General features: G+C 39.0%; 1 long non-coding RNA gene across 1 annotated transcript; it reads right to left on the bottom strand.

The window, feature by feature from the left end:
- Positions 1–920: 920 nt before the first annotated feature.
- LOC103019593 (uncharacterized) lies at positions 921–5,706 on the bottom strand. Its single transcript, XR_451333.2, has 3 exons — positions 5,644–5,706; positions 2,027–2,154; positions 921–1,828 (listed from the first exon to the last, which is right to left on the bottom strand). It is a non-coding gene; the product is annotated as an uncharacterized LOC103019593 (long non-coding RNA).
- Positions 5,707–6,857: the final 1,151 nt, after the last annotated feature.

Genomic DNA, 6,857 nt, shown 5'->3' on the forward strand with positions numbered 1-6,857 from the left:
CCAGGGCTCGAACCCTCATCCCCTGCATTGGCAGGTGGACTCTCAACCACCGCGCCACCAAGGAAGTCCTCTTCATTCTTTTTTTCATTTGTTCAATGTTTGCTAATGTCCTAGGTGATGGGCTGAGACTTGGGAAGGAAAAGATAAATGAGATGCCAACCTTCCCCTCAAGAAACACCTGGTCTAAGGGCTGACAGACATGAACATGGACTTGTATATCCTCCTAAGACAATGTGACAGTGCTGTCACACAGCTTCATTCAAAACCTGATGGGAACTTATTAAGAATGACTAAAGTTGTTAGCTTGCTGATCAACACTGACTGCAGACGATAACTACGTGCTTTGAAGGTGATCTATATAATTGGGTGTTTGGGAGCTAAACAAACAGGAGAATAAAGGAACATGGGGAAAGAGAGGAAACGATTATTAGGCATCTAACTGAGTAAATTCATGAGAATTATGCCACTTCATCCTCACAAACACCCTGGGTCCTAAATTGTAATCACTGAACAGATGGAGGAATTGAGAGTTGGTATGAACAGTAGTTTCCCCAAAGTCCCACACAGCTAGCTGGAGGCAGAAGCAGGATTTCAATACATGTTCAGAGTCCTTCCACCATGTGGTGTGGTTTCAGCTAAATGAGACAAATAAAGCATGGGTGAAAGAGGAAGTGGGAAAACTGGGCTTTGCTGCCTCCGTGAAAATGAGTGAGTGACTCAGAGATTTCTGACAGCAGGACTCACGGTTTGTGTAGTCAAGGTCTGTAAATATTTCAGTTACTAGATTAAGGAGATTTTTAACTCAACAGCAGAAGCTTGCTATCAGTCAAAAACTGCAATAAGCATTTCTTTGAGCTGATATATAGACATACCTATGAGAGCAAGGTGGCCTCTCTGGATGATTTACACAGAAAACCAAATGTAGCTGAACCTCATTTATTTGGAAATTATCTATACCATCAACTCACACATCGAACACACAGCAAAGAATCAGCAAATAAGTAAAACTCTGTGAATACTCAAGTAGATATCATAAACAACAAATAGTAAATCTCATGCACCGTAGTTTTATAACATTCAAAACACCCTCAAGCCCTCAATCTCTTCATTACTGCATATCTGGCTTCCAAATCTATTGGCGCATACAAGAATTTCTTCATTAGGATTACTGAAAACAGGAAGAAATAATGTCTGACAAGAAAGGATTAGACCAAAAATAGAAAAAGCAGCTGTAAGAACGCAAACATGTCAGCATCAATTCAAATTATGGTCAGAGACCCTCAGTGAATCCTGGGGATTACCCTTTGTCAACTGAAAAAAAATGCACGACTTAAAAGTTAAGAGTTATGTGTTATTCAGCAGACATTCTGAGGACTTCAAGCTCAGGAGACAGGACTCTCAGATCACTCTGAGGGATTGCTCCAAAGAGGCAAGGTGGGGAGCCAGGAGATAGAGGAGTTTTTGTAACAAAGACCAGGTAGTCGGAACATCAAAAGATTACTGTTAACTAAAGAAAACCAGATATCTCAAATTAAGGAATTCAGCGCTTTTATATTTATGGGAAGATGCGAGAGTCTGGGCTCACTGAAATCATTCCTTTGATAAGCACCTCAGCTATCTGGGGCCAGTGTTCTGTGCTTTCTCATCCGGTGTCTCATCAGCGTTCACCGTCGTGGGTGGCTGCGGCAGCAGACTGTTAGATGGCGGGCATCCTGTTTCCATCCTGAGTTCCCTCAGGGCTCACCGTAGGGGAGGCTGTAATGTGATGGCTTGATGGCTGCAACATCCTTTGTTTACTGATATGGCAGGCGGCATTCTTAGTTCACACCTGTAATACGCTCATGCAAGAAAGTGGATGTTTTCAATGTTGACCCAGAGTCCCCAATATAAGTTTAAACTAATTTGGGGCTACTTTTCTAAGTACATAGGAGGTATATAGTATAATGCATTCAGTTGTGTAAAATAACTAACATGAAAAAAGTATCATTGCTTAAAAGGTAAGAAATCAGACATCTGGAAAACTTACTAGTTATGCGAAGTGATGCACGCTCAGAGGAGCTGGTGCCTTATCATTTAACTATGAACTTCAATTTCCAGCTCCAACTTTCACTGGAATAGGGGCAGGTGGCCCAGGTATAATACCCTCCTGTTGGCCTGAAAGAGAGAGAAAGGATAAACTCCACCATTGCAGGGACCCACCATGCTGCCTCACTCCCCACTTCTGGCGGTAGTTGCAGCACAGAGTACTGGGGGTGAGAGTAAATCTGCCCAGTCGGTTCTGACTCCCTCTCCTGATCAATGAATTTGGGAAGCAGGAACAAAGGCCTGTGCCCGTGGCCTTTGTGGAGTGGTGTCACCACATGTATACTCTTCCCCCCAACACACCCACACAATCACATACACTCCACTGTATCAGGTCCTAGCTGTGAATGTCACAACAGTAACTAAAGATAATTTTCAAGTGTGTGTTGAGTAATCAAACTGACAGCCTTTTGTTTTAGTTCCTTATTCTTGCCCTACTCCAGTTGTGCTAAAAGTACCAAAGGGTCTGATAAAAATTCAAAAGAAGGCTGACTCACAAGGGAAAAGAAAAATAAAAGGAAGGGGCTTGGATAATGTCTTAACACGACTGAGTCAAATGTACTGCTTCTTAAGAGATGTTCAAAATGTTAAGTCAATTGTTTGTCTCTCTCAGTCATAGACATGCTGACCCAAAGTTTCACAAAGCTGTTAAATGTCTTTTCAGAAGTTATAGATGCAGACTTAAGGAAGGGATTTATTGCATGGGGGCTGATTGTGACCTTTATTGCCAAAGGGACTAGGAGACTCGTGCAGCTTCTAATATTCCCTTTTATTTAAAAGAGAATGCCACTGTTCTTTAATTAAGAGAAACCACCATTCTCTAGTATAGCTCTCACTAAGATATTTGCAAACACTCTGTAAAATGCTGCCTAAACACTTTGTGTTTTTCAGAGTTTTGACTTCTTTAATGGCCAGCACACCCTTGGCAGTCTGAAGAAGCCCTATGGACTCCTTTTCAGAATAATGTTTTTAAATGTACAAAACAAAACACAAAGGATTACAAAGAAACCAAATATATAAAAATATAATAATCAAAAAATGTATGATATAGTAATATATGTGCTTCTTTATTAATGCATTAAATAACAACCTAGCAGCAAGTCTGGTGACATTTGAATACTGATGAGGAGCATAAATGATAATCGCAGATACCTTCAACAACCGTGCAGGAGATGAGAATACCTCATTTTGTTTCTACGGGAAACAAAATCACAGATGCTGATAAAACTTCGGTGGTTTGTTGCCAGTATTTATATTAGAAGGAAATGTTAAGTTTCAGTTAGAGATCAGTGAAAATGAAGATATATTTTCCCCATTTAAGTGTACAGACTCCCTGAGTTCTGTTCACAGGACCCTTGGACCCCCAAGTGAAGGACCCCTGGAATAGGAAGGTCATTTTCATAGGATTATGAGCATTGTTGAGATAAAATTTCCTCAAATAAATATTTGTATACAATTCCTGATGCAGTTATGAACATTTATATTTTTAATTCTCAAATGGAAATGTCATTCATTCATTCATCTATATTCTTCCTTATAAACTGCCTTGTTCTTGAAAGGATTTGAGGCAAATTGCATATATACGTACAGCAAAATATAATAAAATTACAAGTTTGTGGATGAGAAAAAAGAAAAGAAAAGGTTGGTATGAAATGTAAAAGGTGTTCTGAAGTAAAGTTAATATACAAAGTGCATGTGGGAAAGTTCTAGACCTTTACTAGAGTACAATGGCAAATTTGATTCTAAGTTTAACATTCAATGTGAAGAGTAACAAACAATTAGTTATAGATTCATGATCACATCTCCTGAGATGCCAAACTCTTTCTCTACTAAAACTAGAGAAAAAATTCTTCTATAGTCTTTGCCTCATAATGACTGTCTTAGCTTCAGCTGTTATGACAAAATACCATAGACAGGGTGGCTTAAACAACAGACATGTTTTTGTCACAGTTCTGGTGGCTGGGGAGTCCCAAGTCAAGGTGCCAGCATGGCTGGGTTCTGGTGAGGGCTCGCTTCCTGGTTTGCAGATGGCCACCTTCTTGCTGTGTCTTCACAGGGTGGAAAGAGAGTGATTTCTCTCTTTTCTCTTCTTCTCTAAGGACACTAATCCCATCATGAGGTTTCTACCTTCATGACCTTTGAAAGGCCCATCTCCAAATACTTTTACATTGGAGTTTAAGGTCTCAACATCTGAATTTTGGGGGCAACACCATTCATTCCATAGCAATGATACACTGAGGAATGAAATTAACAGTACTTTTGAAAACTTCCCTTGTTTTATTGGACTATTTCTAATAATTGCTCAGTATATATTACTGACATGTGTTTCTACTGGCCCAACTACATATAGAAATAGATTTTAAACTATCTAGTGTAAATTTTTTAACCTTTTGGAGGTATAAAGTATTATTATTTATTTATTATTTATTTACTTTTAGTACCACCTCCTTGGAGGTACTTATTCTTGAAATGTAGATTAGTGATTATTAATTTTTACATGTCATGGACCACTTTGAGACACTGATGAAAACTATAAATGCAGGCACACATTAAATTCTGCATTCAATTTCAGGGAATCACAGACCTCCTGAGTTCTCAGTACTCTGAGAATAAATAACTCTGCAATATAGAGTAATAGATATGCCTTTAAACATATTATATAAATATTGTTTACTGTAACTGAGCATTTGACATGGATTGAGAACCAGCCAGTTGGATTTAATGCTCTTGGCAAGCATGGGAATGCAGCTAGTCTATGATGCAGATTAAACAAATGCTTTAATAACTTGGAGAATAGGAAAGCTGCAAGCACATTTAACTAAATACAATGCTAATATTTCAAGGTTGGAGGGATGCCTGGATCATATAGCCTGAATTCTTATACTCAAGATTCTCATGCCCTTTGGAAACATCACAAATCTCTAGCTACCACCATTTCGTGGTCCCAGGATGACGACCGAAATATGGTCACAGTTCCCAATTCCTCCCCTCAACCCCTCCTCCCATCATGTATCATAGCCCAGTTGAGACCAAGCTGTAATGTGAGAAATCAGAGATAAACAGGGTGGATCCAGATTTTGTAAGACCCAAAGCTTATACAATTTCGAGGGTCCTTTTTAGGAAATACGATACAAACTTACAAAGACAAAGTTGTAAAGAAACTCAGTATTTAAAAGGCATGACAGAAATGACAATGAATTTCAAAATTTAAAAAGCTGACAAAATACCAGAAATAGCACATTAGTCAGAAAAATAGGATCATCTAAAAATTAACTGCCTGACATATCTCTAAAATCCTTTCCCTCTACATTTTTAGCTGCATGTTTTTTGTTGCCTCTTCACAAGATAATGATTTTATAGTCATTTTTCTCGAGAGAACATAGATAATCCAGTCTGTCTAGCATAAGTTGATCAGAATTGTTTTTCATTTTTATTGATTGCTCAGAAAAACCTCTTTTGCCTTCACAGTTTATTGCTGGTAATGTAAAATTTTAGGATTTCTCTTTCAAGTTTCTTTCACCTGTGACCTACAAAATTAGGAAGAATTCCCCCCAAACTTACCTCCGGTTCTGTTCATTAGAAACCCTGTTTCCCTCCACTACCCATAGGCACAGGGAGACACATGACCTGTTTACATTGTAATATGATCTCTGGTCCTGAGCCATTATATCACTGTGCCAGGTGAATTGGCCAATGGAAAGTAGAGCGTCACTGGAAGTTATTACCACACTTGACAGCTGGCTATAACCTAACTGTACAAAGAAGAGATTGTAAGAAACATAAATATATCCTCGTAACTACAAAGCAGGTATATCCCTCCTTATATGCCTGCTGTTTGAACTCATGGGCCACAGCTCACCCTCGTGAGAGCTTTTTTGTTCTCCTCTCTCACAGCCTACTCCAAGGGCTGTCTCCGTATGGCTGTGGCTGTCTTTGCAGCACCTCCATAGAACCTTCTAGTAAGATTCCTTAGAGTTCAGGCGCAAGAGAGCAAGGCCAAGAAAAGAAGGAGGAGGAAAATTTTTCTTACCATATCTCAGAATCTCAATGTTTCCAAGTCTGTAGACGTGGGAAGTATATGCCCTCTTCTGGGAAGATCTCATTCCCAGTTGCAGGGGTATGATCTTACCATAGGCCCCAATAAGACAAATATCTCAGAACACACCAGCCTAAGATCAGAATGGGAAAAAGCCACTTGGAACAGTATGGGATTTATTTCAATTCACCGATGAAAGGGTGTGTAAGGCCATAGACACATAGACCATAGCATATGGCTTCAGTGATTTTAACCTGGAAGATCTAGAACCATATGATCATTTCAACACTAAAACTCTTAGTACAGCACACATGGACTATTTAAATTGATTGATGTAATTTTCTGGTGACTGCCCCAAGATAATTAGCTACAAAATATAGGCTTTGGTAATTGGTCGAGTTAACTTGTTTTATAGATATATTGACTATAAGCAGATTACATGAGAAGCTAAGTCTAACAGAGATCCTCACTTTGGGTCTAGAATTGTTGATCTGTAGTCTTCTTTTCAGGGGTCAGGTATCAAGGCAACTTCTCCATTAAAGCCACTCCTAGCTTGCAACAATAAAAGCTATTGTTTTCGAATATAAGAATTCTTATTTTATTACGAAGGGGAGTGTCTATTTCATCCAAGAGAAGAGTGGGTTATAAAGGCATGAAACGTCTGCTTCTTCAAAGCCTATGGGAAGCACCGTGTTTATGTTTTTGACTTTGTATTTTTGGGGGAGTATCTACTTTGCTT

Source organism: Balaenoptera acutorostrata, chromosome 14 (genome assembly GCF_949987535.1).
Source record: "Balaenoptera acutorostrata chromosome 14, mBalAcu1.1, whole genome shotgun sequence".
NCBI lineage: Eukaryota > Metazoa > Chordata > Mammalia > Artiodactyla > Balaenopteridae > Balaenoptera > Balaenoptera acutorostrata.